At 39.4% G+C, this 14,016-nt stretch overlaps 1 pseudogene; it reads right to left on the reverse strand.

The window, feature by feature from the left end:
* Positions 1-14,016, reverse strand: part of LOC127425503 (elongator complex protein 2-like) — a 44,151-nt pseudogene that overhangs the window by 10,465 nt on the left and 19,670 nt on the right.

The following is a 14,016-nucleotide window of genomic DNA, read 5'->3' on the forward strand; positions in this document are numbered from 1 at the left end:
TCAGCCCTTTGCGGCCTGCAATGCCTCAGACACGTCAGAAAATGGAGAAAGAAAAACAAACGCTCCTCTGCTTACCTTATGTCAACAGTCATTTAGTTGCGTATGCTCTGAATGTAGACACGCTATTATAAGCCCTCAAAAATGTGCACTGGCAAAACATTTACTAAAGTAATGAAATATTTGTAATTTATATGTTGCTTGGACAAATGAGTCAGAATGGACGGCTACTTTAGCCCCAGAACAGTGTAGTTATGGCATCTACCCGCAGAGGCTAAATAGATATGCTAACCAGCCTGACCCCTTGTCCATGATGTGTAGAAAATGAATTGTGGGTAATGAGCTGATATGGGCAGAAGAGGGCAGGTCTGCTCACCTGAAGCTGTGCCAAGGTTTCCTCTTCTCCATAGTGACCAGGTGCGGTCCTGAGACACAGCGAGCAGAAGATGTCCGTTCGGGGAGAATGCCATCTGAGTGACTGTTAGACTGTGATAGGGCAGCGACTGGAGCTGTTTCCACTAGGTGGTACTCCACAACAGGATTGCAGCATGCTCTGCTTTAGAGGCCTGGAAAATATAACACATGATCCAAGTCAACTGGTGTTCTGTTCTGCTTACAATATGGCTGCACTTTACTCGTAGTCTCTCTTTAACAGAGCTTGTGGCTTTTTCTGCTACTATTTCTCTAAAGTTTAAAGGAATAGTTCACCCAAAAATGATAATCCTCTCATTATTAACTTGTTTTTGTCTCTACAATGCAAGTCAATGGGGTCCAACACTTCCAAACTCCAAAAAAACAAAAAACATAAAAGGCAGCATAAAGGTAATCCATATGACTCAAGTGGTTTAATCCATGTCTTCTGCAGTGATGTGATCAGTTTTGAATGAGAAACAGACCAAACTGTAAATCCTTTTTCACTATAAATCTTGACAGCTACAGTCTCCTTGGCACAATCATGATTTGAAGCTTGATTAAACTTCCTCGTGCTTGATGCATGCTGCTTTTATGTCATTTTTGGAGTTTGAAAGTGTAACACCCCACTGACTTGAATTTTATGGCTCAAAAAATTTTTGTGTTCCACAAAAGAAACAAATTTGAGATGGCATAAGGGTGAGTAAATGATGAGACAATAATATTTTCTGGGTGAATTATTCATTTGAAGTTTTTCATTTGAAAATTCCTTTTTCACCCAAAAATGAAAATTCTCTCATCATTTACTCACCCTAATGCCATCTCATCATGTGTATGACTTTCTTTCTTCTGCAGAACACAAAGATTTTTGGAAGAATATTTCAGCTCTGTAGGTCCATACAATGAGTATGAGAACAAGTGAATGGTGGCCAGAACTTTGAAGGTCCAAAAATCATATTAAGGCAGCATAAAAGTTATCCACATGACTCCAGTGGTTTAATCCATGTCTTCAGAAGCGATATGATAGGTGTGGGTGAGAAACAGATCAATATTTAAGTCCTTTTTTACTATCACTCTCCACTTTCACTACCTTCTTTTGTTTTTGGCGATTTGCATTCCCCGTGCATATCGCCACCTACTGGTCAGAGAGGAGAATTTATAGTAAAAAAGGACTTAAATATCATATGCAACTCACTTTTGAATTCTACTTATGTTTGTCAAGGTTTCTTGGCTCAAAATCAGTCGTAATCTTCATTTCCCATCACCTCTGACCCTTTCAACAAGCTGTTTTTTCAATATTTTACCTCAAGACTTCAATATGTAGATGAGCTCTGTTATTATTGGGCAACAACTTCACACTGTCATTCATCAGGACAGGAAAAGCTACTGAACAATGAATAGCCGTTGAAAAGAAAACTTACTATGGACTAATTTAAATTACAGCTATCATTTGGCAGATGCTTTAGTGACTTGCTTTTACTTTTTATGGAATGTGAACCAATCTTTAATCACTTGGCCACATCACCCATCAGCTGTTCCTGTAGCTAATCTGGTAGAGCATGGTGCTTGGGACATCAAGATTGTAGGTTCAATTCCCAGGGAACACATTCTGATACCTTGATTGCTCTGTAAGTCCCTTTAGGCAAAGCATCTGCCAAATGAATATATGTAAAAGTAAATCTATGTGAACATTTAGGTCAAATAGTTACAACAGTTCACAATTTCCAGCAGAGCTTGTCCTCTTCTTCTGAACCTCGATCATAGAGACTCCCTCCTACATACAGCAGTGTATATTCAGCCAGCATGTTCACAGCAAAGTCATGTGAGCCTGCCGGACCCCAACAGCAGCCCGCCATCAGCCCCACTGAATCAACCTCACAATCTCCACTCGAGCAAGAACAAATGGCAGGTGACACACAGAATGTGCTTTCATTCGGAAGGGCTTTGTGCGTGATCAGCGTGGGTTTTGCAGAACCACGGGGCCAGACCAGGACACAAACCAATGATCTCATTTCACTGTCTCAGAAAATGTGTCACAGTGCCCTAAGGGCACATAGGGTAGCTACCAACCATAGTCATAAGAGTCCAGTTCCATATTAATACTATAGATGGCTCATTATATTGTAATTGTATGAGAGAAATAAAAGGTTAACAAATTAACACAAGCTTGTGAAAGGTGAAGAGTGTAATGTTTTGGATGTTAAAATCCTTTGTTTTATCCAAGTATAATATATGTAGAGACATCTGTAAGCAAGCCATTTGTAGGTTGATTTTGCCAAAAAGTGTAAACACTGTGGTGATAATAACAGGGTTCCCATACCTTTTGACCAACAAATTTCCTTGAATTTTCCAAGATTTTTCCAGTGATTTACGATTACTGGACTGAACGTTTTAAACATTTTCTAGAGATTGTATTCACACAGAGCATTGTATAGCTGATGAAATATTCATTGAGCATAACTAGAGAAATTATTACATCATATTACTATAATACAATACAAATAAATATAAAAATATTTATATAAAATTATAAATTATTTTTGCAATTCCTTTATGTAACACTAGTAGTACAGAAATTACAAACTTCTAAATCTTTGAAATTCCTTTAGACTTAGTGCAGGTCATGCATGCATGGTTTTTGTGGGTGTCCTGTTTGGATGTTCTGTGGCTACATTTGTGTGACACTAATGACCATCTGGTCGCCCGTGTCACTGTACCTTACATGCAGAGGCTACCACCGTCCTCGCAGAATCAGACGCCAGGCAAAACATCTCAAAGCCATGCCCGTACCTGTGGAGACAGAGCAGTGGAGAGGAGAGGGTATGTTAATGAGGGCTCTGTCAGTGCCTGCTCACAAATACAGCCTGAGCATCATGACAGGTTCAGAGAGACAGTCGGGGCGGTGATTCAAACACGACAGATCCTTTGTGTGTCAGGGCTGCCATTCACTCTGTCCTATGCTTACGGGAGTGGAAGAAAGCCATGCACTTTGGCAGCCATTAGCAGATCTGCTTAGTAATTTCCAGCACTGGATGAATAGTTTGAGAAGTCACGCTGTCAAAGCTTTCAGCTACTTACAGCTGTGCATGTAAATTATTAGAGTTTACCTAGTGCTGCCTGTGTACCAAGGAAACTGACTTTGAATTATTATGAGGGAAATAAACTAATACTGTAATCAAGAACATTTTAATTGATATTGAATGCTAGAGGTATATGAATATATTATCTTGATATCTCAAACTATGCTGTTAATGTGTAATAATTATTCGCCAAAACTCATTTTGATTATACACCTGGATGCTGACTGGTCAATGCAGTGTTGCTGTCATACCTTATTGCTCAAATAATACACCCATTCTTCCCACCAGCAAAATACTACTAAGCATCCATTTCTGTAACATACAGCCTACAGTTTCTGCAAGTGTCAGAGTCATACGTAATATCAGTGCAGAACAGACAGTATACTTCAGTAACAAGAGCTTGGGAACCTTGTCGAGTCTAAATTATTTTTCTTTTTTTTTTTGTGATAATTAGTATTATGCTGTCGACTGACCTTAACTTGTATTGAACTGGATGAACCAATGGCGTGAGTTTGGGGTGGGACTATCTGTTATTTCAACCACTGGTAGATGAAGGGTGTATTGTGAAAGCTATTTGAAAATAATTTTAATTTTTGCAATTCGGTTGCGCTAGTGGTGCAGAAATTACACAATTCAGCTTTAAAATTCTCTTGTATCAGCTCAATATACACAGTCAACTATAATTAAGCCATTTGTAAGTTGATTTCACCTAAAAGTGAAACACTGTAACACTGTGAAAACATTGCTTTGTTTTAGCACAATGTCCAGCCTGACACAGCAACATTAGTTCAACCGATGGTGTGAGTCTGGGGTGGAACTATCTGTTTGCACAACTGGAATATGTTTGAAAACAGCAATTATTTTTTGCAATTCTGTTTGGTGTCGCTAAGAAATAACACACTTCAGCTTAAACTTCAAATGTCTGTGCCTTTATTCTGATTCTGATCTGTTACTATTCAGGTTGCTGGCCCTTTTAAGGTAAAGTTTGTAATTTCTGTGCCATTAGCGCCACCAAGTGGAACTTCAAAAATAAACAGTGTTTTCAAACAGCTTTCCCAAACACTCCCCCAGTCTGCTATTGATCAAACAAACAGATAATCCTGTCGCAAACTCGTCAATGTTGCAATTTCTGGCTGTTTGGGACATTCGCGCAATGTTTTTTAGTGCCAGTTTTTTTTTTTTTTTTTTTTTGATTTTTCTCCTTTTTCACCTAATTTGGAATGCCCAATTCTCAATGTGCTTTTAAGTCCTCGTGGTTGCGTAGTGATTCGCTACAATGGCGGAGGACGAATCCCAGCTGCGTCTGAGACCGCCAACCCATCCATCTTATCACGTGGCTTGTTGAGCGCGTTGCCACGGAGACATAGCACGTGTGCAGGCTTCACGCAATCCACGCTCAACTCACCACGCGCCCCACCGAGAACGAACCACATTATAGCGACCACGAGGAGGTTACCCCATGTGACTCTACCCTCCCTAGCAACCGGGCCAATTTGGTTGCTTAGGAGACCTGTCTGGAGTCAAACAGCACGCCCTGGGATTAAAACTAGCGAACTCCAGGGGTGGTAGCCAGCATCTTTTACCTATGAGCTACCCAGTCAGTGCTAGTTTTTGAGGAAATCAGCCTATGAATGGCTTATTTATAGGTGTCTCTGTATATTGAAGGAATAGTTCACACAATTAAAATTCTCTCATTTTACTCACCCTCATGCCATCCCAGATGTGTATGACTTTCTTTCTTCTGCTGAACACAAATTAAGATTTTTTAGAAGAATATCTCAGCTCTGTAGGTCCTCACAATGTAAGTGAATGGGTTACAAAATTTTGAAGCTCCAAAAGGACATAAATGCAGCATAAAAGTAATCCATATGACTCCAGTGGTCAAATCTATATCTTCAGAAAGTGATATAATAGGTGTAGGAGAGAAACAGATCAATATTTAAGTCATTTTTTGCTATCAATCTCCGCTTTCACTTCCACATTATTCTTCTTTTGTTTTGAGTGATTCACGTTCTTTGTGCATATCGCCATCTGCTGGGCAGGGAGAAAATTTATAGTAAAAAAGGATTAAATATTGATTTGTTTCTCACCCACACCTATCATATCGCTTCTGAAGACATGGATTTAACCACTGGAGTCGTTAAAAATTACCCATTCACACATTGTAAGGACCTAAAGAGCAGAAATATTTTTCTTCTAAAAATCTTTGCGTTTTGCAGATGAAAGTCATACACATCTTTGATGGCATGAGGGTGAGTAAATAAGAGAATTTTCATTTTTGGGTGAACTATTCCTTTAAACTAGGAGAGGAAGAAGTATTGTCATATCGAAAAAGTTTTACAGCAGCACACAGGAGGAATGGCTCTTGTCGTGGGATCTAAATACCTATTACACTGCATTATTTATGCTACATGCGCTGGTTAAGCAATAATGCGGAGCAGCATTAGTGCCTGCAGCAGCACAGCCAATGAGAGCAGACAAACACAAACGAAAATGGATGGGAAACTCACAGCTTCTATACCTCTGGCCACAGTGTGTTCTGCAAGAGGTCGTCCTCTGTCGGGGGCTCTGACAACACACACAGACAGTCACAAAATGTAAACATAATTATTATGAGAAATGAGCAGACCTATAGATTGCATTTTTCAAAAGGCTCATCTTTTAATTTAGCAACAGATACACAGCCAAGCAATTTGCTTGAACAACGGCAGCTTTATCTTCAATTTTCGATGTCACTTAGCTTTACAACGTGCTGTATATCAAAGTTAGCTCTCTATGTGCAAGCCTGATATAACTTTGTCAAGAAAAATAGACACTTACACACTTATGCAACACATGCCCCAATTGAAATGAAATGGAGACCAGACATATTTTTTTATTTAGTGGCAGTTTTATTTTAATTGTTTCCCTCTTTGCTGCTGCAGAAGACACAAGATGGAAGGAGTGGTATTATTCCATTAACAACTCGATGTCCGCCTCATTGCACTCCCCGTAGCCCAGAGTCATCAATATTTTAACTTTGCAATTATATAAGCCTTCTTTCTAATTATGATTTCAGATTAAGGAGCTTTTTCAATCACATTGACAACGTTTGTAACAGTTTGCCTAGAGCGAGAGGCATAAACCTCCCGCTTACACACACACTCCCCCATCCCTCTTTTGCTGTAATAACATTTGTCTCCAGTATCTCTGATTCATGCCCCAGATACATGAATAAACCAGAGAAAACAGTCTTTAATAACCACTTGTCAAAAATGTAGGATATCATTTTGTTTTTTAGGAGTAACTCAGGAATTGTTGACAGGACTTTTGACTGTTATATATGGTATTGTATATTATAGTTTGTTCTGCCAAAGAAACACCCACTTAGACAGGAAGGGTCATTTGATTGACATGTAAAACGACCAACCATAGTTTGTTTTTTAATGTAATGTTATGTATAGGGGTGTGAAAACATGAGGGTGACACTTCAGGACCCAGATTTTACATCAAGTGGTGACCCAACACCAATAATTCACTGCAAAAAAACAATTTGGTTAACACAAACCATCCCTTCATTGCAAGTAAACACATATTTGATGTTGTCTGGATCATATTTCATTTACTTTGTACATGTTTAGTTACTTGTTATTATTGGGATTTTTTATTTTTATTTGCTGTCTGCAATCCAATCAGAACAGATCTGCAACTCATTTTTGGGTCACCACCCACCAATTGAAAACCGGTGGCCAGTAATTTCAAGAAGTGAACTGATGTGAAAATATGTGAAAACAAAACTATGTCTGTATGCATACAAAAGTAAAACTACACATAAATACCTGTAAGTTTGAGAGGTTGAAAGTAGGACTCTTTGTACTGGTCAGACATGCTACTGAAACCATCACTGTCCTGTTGAGTGCTTTGAGATGCAAGGTCAACTGTAAATACATCAAAAACCACTGTAAAGGTTAGCAATTACCTTTCCACTCCTCGGATCAGCACAATGGATAAATGTGCATTCAGGTCAAAGAACTCAAAGGTGAATACCTTGAAACACAGCCTTGTTGGACAAGCCGAGGGCAGGCGTGCTGGCTCCCTCTGGGAGGTCGGCTTCATCCTAGACACCCAGGGGACAGATACTGTAAAAAACATTTTCTACACAAAATCTTTCTATAGAAAAAGGCACTTTCTACAGACAGGCTACAAAATAGAGGCTGAATCGTTATTATTTTTATTTTACAAAATGGTAAGTAAAAATGAGGTGTCAACCTGAGGAGGTCAAACAATATATTATATGAGCTGTTTTATTTTATACTCATTTTATATACATACGGTTTGCTTTTTTTGCAACCCTGTTACCACATTTTGGGACATGTGTAAATGCAGTTTAAAACCCTGATTTGTTTGATGTTGTTATGTTTAAAGTAAAAACATTAAACATTCAAATGAAGAGACATTTTTTTAATAATAAAAAAAAAAACTAAAAAACACATTTTGTACTACAAAGAACTGAATATCATGATTATTATGACACTGTTGTATGATTTTAATTGTTGCATAGAGTTGAGAAGGTGGGACAGGCAAAAATCACCATTTTAACATGAGGATCTCTTTTCACCTACTGTTTTATTCTAGATTAATTTTCTATTAGATAATAATTTCTACAACATAAAGAATAGTTTCACAAAGAAAAAAAAAAGCATGGGATTTGTGCCTCTAATGTTTTGAAAAAAGTAATGGGACACCAACACCACTTACAGTAAGTGCACCCTGTTAGAGAAGTGCCAAAACTCTTCTATACACCAATTTTATCCAAAATCAGCCTGAATCTAGTTTACATTTATGACTAGCATTTTTGTCGTCTCATTTACCATGACACCAGGTTATAGAAAATGGAACTCACTTTTAACTGCATATGTGCATAAATACAGAGTTTTACCACAGGGCTTTTGAATGCTTGATTCCGATTGGTTGACGGATGGTGTGCAATTATTTTTCAGTAAATGAACTGCTATGAAGTAGTTCCAGGTCTTGACTGCATAACGGTTTCATCACTTTGTCAAATTAGTTCAAAGATCTGAACATCCTACCACAGCAAAATAACAAAATAAGTTAAGTAAATCAGATAAGAATGACAAACAATTTATATACTATCTGAAATTTCTTTTAATCTCTCTCTCTCCCACATTCATGAGCACACAAACACAACCTTGTTACTCCAGTAAGTGCTTTAAAACAGCCCCAAGGCACCGTTACTAGTTCTAAAGTGACGCTTTCAAACTAGCAACAAAGGCTTGGGCTGTATCAAAGCAAGATCACAAGAGCATTTTAGGGCAAAAAACCTGAAAATTTATTGAGATAAAACCCTGAAAAATGTCTTCAGGTGTGGCAACTGTAGTATAATCGGAATAATTGACTCAGGCCCATTGAATTATTGAAAAATAATGCACACCCAAGCAAAGTATGTGAGGGGCAGCATGATTTTGCCTGGGGCAAGGAGCTTTTGTTATCGTAGCTTCGCTGTTTTCTCTCGATCCAAGAGTGCTCCACTAATGATCCATCATGAGCACAACACCTGTAAACGGCCCATAATACAGTAAGAATTATGTTTTAAGCAGTGTTAAACAATATTGGCATGAAAGAAAGTGGTGTGTTGCGTAGTGGGCTAAAGCACATAACTGGTAATCAGAAGGTTGCTGATCCCCACAGCCACCACCATTGTGTCCTTGAGAAAGGCACTTAACTCCAGGTTGCTCCAGGGGCATTGTCCCTGTAATAAGTACACTGTAAGTCGCTTTGGATAAAAGCGTCTGCCATATGCATAAATGTAAATGTAAATGTAAAGAAATATGGAATTTCTGATATTTCTGGGGGGGGCGGGGGTGTCTTGGGCGAAACCCGCTTCACCACACCCCCAAAGTTGTTGACCGGGGGGTGTCTGTGTGGGTGCCTCGTGCCGCCACCCTCAAGATGCCGCCCGACGGCACGTCACCCATGCCTAAATCCGCTACTGCTAAAACGCCAACTGGACAAATCGATTTGTTAATATTGTGTTGTTTGACTTTAATTGTTTGCCATCTAAAATGTATTTAGTGCCATAATTTATGCAATTACATGTGCAGATGAACAAGCTTAACAAACGCGAGCCAAAGTAGAGATGCATACATTTTAAATCTTTTAAGTATTTAAAAGCTAGTATTTCTGAAAGTGAACTCAGCATTGGACATTTAGCTTTGATAATCTTATCTAGTTTTGAGTAAAAAAAAAAAAGAAGAAGAAGTGTAGAACTTTGATAGGGTAATGTTAATTAATAAATTAAATAAAGAAAGGGGAGTGGGAAATGGACAACCCGGAGTGGAGCTGGAGCGGAGTGATTATAGAATGCTTTACGCACGGAGGGGAACGGCCATGCCGCAAACCTTGGGGTGTGCATTATTTTTCAATAATTCAGTGGTTTGTTGTCAATTATTCCTTACATAATGTAGGAATGTGAGACTCCTCTTTAAATATCCCTGATCAAAGACAGAGCGTAGAGTAATTAAAATTGCGGTTCCGTTTAGCAAAGCTAATTAAAGTTTATAGATGAGATGATTCTGAGTACTTACATTAGAGGCCAGCAGTTTCTCCAGGGAGGTACATGATATGTTAGCAAAGTTCTCAACTACATTCCGTGGAGCTCTGAATACCCGCAGGACCTTCTCATCAGCACCAGACACAAACTGAAACCGCCCGACCATAGTTAAACACTGCATATCATAGCCATGAATCTGTGGCCTGGAGATCTCGTGCCAGGTCTTCTGCAGAAAGATTCAGCATAGAACAACCTTTAAAGACCCCATATAATGACAAGTTCCGTTTTTTTCCCCCTCTATTGACATGTTTCCGAGTTTAGGTGGAACATATTAAAGCGCCTGTTTTTGTTTTTATTTAGCCAATAGCTTTTAGTTTACGTCAAAGTCATAATTTTCATGTCATGGGGTCTTTTGATAATGCCGACAAGAATATAAAAATCGTCACATTTGCACCAGCAACATTACTACTTATTTAAATCAATTGACAATGTATAATCCAACAAAACATAAAAGTTTTTTGGATAATATAGTGATCTGTTTAAACCTGTGAGGATCCTTTTCTCTTCCAGGGTGTGAAGAGTCTGGTGGTTTGGTCTGATCCAACAGAGATGAGAAACTCTCCATCTGGGTCCCAGCTCAGGTCCTGCACTGCGTTAAAGTGACCCGAAACCACCACACCTGGCCTCCACTTTCCCTGTGCAACACACATACATACCCATCTCCATATTCATTATACACATTTGGTACACATATTATTATTTTGTATTTCAATTTTTACAGTTTTAGATAAAGATCATGGCAAATAATGTCTGTATAACAATTAAATGTCTGTATAATTCGATATAATGTGCTTTGTTATTGATGGATGTTGAGAGTTATGTCTGACCTGGTCGCCGTCACGGTGCCAGAAGTGCAGTGCTCCGTGGAAGGCATGAGCCAGAATCATAGAGCCATCTGGACTCATCTGACAGCCATAGAAACCCAAGGTGTTTCCTCCGACTTCACCAACACGTACCTAGTGTACACAAGGTTAATAAGAAATAATGGAGCAACAATAAACATTCAAAATATCAATATTCTACAGCAGAGATTTCCAACCAGGGGAATGTGTACACAAGGTGTACTTAAGCAGGTTCCAGAGGGAACTTGGAAAGATTAAAATTTTGCTTTGTTGCTAAAAACAGAAACTACAACCTTAAATAAAATTATTAGGCCTTTCAAAAAAAAAACAAAAAAACAAAAAAAAAAAAAAAAAACATTGTTGTGTAATTGTCTTAACACATTCAGTTACTCTTTAAGGAAAAAAACAATGCGTGTAAATTCTGTCAGCAGTGCTCTTTAGGGGCTGTTTAGACGGAAAGTGTCCCAGTGCACTAAAAAGGATACTGGTGTCTCGAGACAGGTTTTTGAAAAAAATAAAAACACAGCGCTCCTCTACGAAAAGCTGGAAGAACAGTGAGACCTGGTGCAATGGTCAAGGATGTCCGTCTAGTGCATGTTTACATAGAAAAACAGTGCAGATGGACAGTGTGAACTGTCCCTTATTTATCTCACTCTATAAAGAGCATTTATAGTTGCAACCCTGCTGAAAAGTCTCGTTTTGTAATCTGTCTGTTCGTGACGTCATGAGACATTGCTCATGTGTATTTACACGTCCCACAACATGCATCACCACACCCTTGGCCCCGCCCACTGGCATGCAGTTCGAGAGAACAGGCCTTGTGTGGCTAACTATTCCTAACACCAAAGGGTACCCATCTGGACTATGTTAAATTATTTTGTATACAAACATGAACTACACAGACTCTTTGACCGCTGCCATGTATCTCACCGCTTCACTTTTTCCACATTTTGTTATGTTACAGCCTTATTCCAAAATGGATTAAATTCATTATTTTCCTCATAATTCTACAAACAATACCCCATAATGACAACGTGAAAGAAGTTTGTTTGAAATCTTTGTGAATTTATTAAAAATCACATATACATAAGTATTCACAGCCTTTGCCATGACACTCAAAATTGAGCTCAGGTGCATACTGTTTCCACTGATCATCCTTGTGATGTTTCTACAACTTGATTGGAGTCCACCTGTGGTAAATTCAGTTGATTGGACATGATTTGGAAAGGCACACACCTGTCTATATAAGGTCCCACAGTTAACAGTGCAAGCCATGAAGTCCAAGGAATTGTCTGTAGACCTCCGAGACAGGATTGTATCGAGGCACAGATCTGGGGAAGGGTACAGAAAACTTTCTGCAGCATTGAAGGTCCCAATGAGCACAGTGGCCTCCATCATCCGTAAATAGAAGTTTGGAACCACCAGGACTCTTCCTAGAGCTGGCCGCCCGGCCAAACTGAGCGATCGGTGGAGAAGGGCCTTAGTCAGGGAGGTGATCAACAACCCGATGGTCACTCTGACAGAGCTCCAGCATTTTTCTGTGGAGAGAGGAGAACCTTCCAGAAGAACAACCATCTCTGCAGCACTCCACCAATCAGGCCTGTATGGTAGAGTGGCCAGACGGAAGCCACTCCTCAGTAAAAGTCACATGACAGCCTGCCTGGAGTTTGCCAAAAGGCACCTGAAGGACTCTCAGACCATGAGAAACAAAGATTGAACTCTTTGGCCTGAATGGCAAGCGTCATGTCTGGAGGAAACCAGGCACCGCTCATCACCTGGCCAATACCATCCCTACAGTGAAGCATGGTGGTGCCAGCATCATGCTGTGGGGATGTTTTTCAGCGGCAGGAACTGGGAGACTAGTCAGGATTGAGGGAAAGATGAATGCAGCAATGTACAGAGACATCCTTGATGAAAACCTGCTCCAGAGCGCTCTGGACCTCAGACTGGGGTGAAGGTTCATCTTGCAACAGGACAATGACCCTAAGCACACAGCCAAGATATCAAAGGAGTGGCTATGGGACAACTCTGTGAATGTCCTTGAGTGGCCCAGCCAGAGCCCAGACTTGAACCCTATTGAACATCTCTGGAGAGATCTGAAAATGGCTGTGCACCGACGCTCCCCATCCAACCTGATGGAGCTTGAGAGGTCCTGCAAAGAAGAATGGGAGAAACTGCCCAAAAATAGGTGTGCCAAGCTTGTAGCATCATACTCAAAAAGACTTGAGGCTGTAATTGGTGCCAAAGGTGCTTCAACAAAGTATTGAGCAAAGGCTGTGAATACTTATGTACATGTGTTTTTTTTTTTTTTGTTTTTTTTTATAAATTTGTTAAGATTTCAAACAAACTTCTTTCACGTTGTCATTATGAGGTATTGTTTGTAGAATTTTAGGAAAATAATTAATTTAATCCATTTGGGAATAAGGCTGTAACATAACAAAATGTGAAAAAGTGAAGCGCTGTCAATACTTTCCGGATGCACTGTATATTCGGATGCAATGTGTTGGATGTGCATTGTGTGTAAACCCTGCAATTTTGTTTTATAAAGTTCAGGGGCTTGTTCATTCTCTTCCGATGGAGTTTTCTGAATTTGAGGGGCTGCACGATGTTAGCAAATCATTACAGTGGGCATTTACACTGAAGTTTTAAGGAGGCGCTAAAGCCAAAACCAGGTGTTTCAGACAGAGGGCCAAAAACAGGGTGAAAAATTATCATATTTTACTAAATGGTGAATGCTTTGGTGCAAAAAAAAACTTTTATAAAATTACCACTGGAACTCAGGGAAGATAATAAAATGATTTTTAAAAAAGCACTTCATGACCCCTTTAAATATATCAATCCAATAACATCTATATTTCTCAAACTGCTTCAGTCTGAGAGGAAGCTACTTGGTGAGGCTGTTTTTCACCCACGGTATCACTTATATATATTGTAACAATGGTAAAAGAGCAGCTTTATACAAAACAAAAACATGGGGACTATACGGAACACTCTCCAACATCTAGACAGAGATGAGAGGTATTTCTGGATGCTAGTGGTGTCAATGTCCCTGATAACACTGCAGGTCAAGAAGGCC

Source organism: Myxocyprinus asiaticus, chromosome 34 (genome assembly GCF_019703515.2).
Source record: "Myxocyprinus asiaticus isolate MX2 ecotype Aquarium Trade chromosome 34, UBuf_Myxa_2, whole genome shotgun sequence".
Lineage (NCBI taxonomy): Eukaryota > Metazoa > Chordata > Actinopteri > Cypriniformes > Catostomidae > Myxocyprinus > Myxocyprinus asiaticus.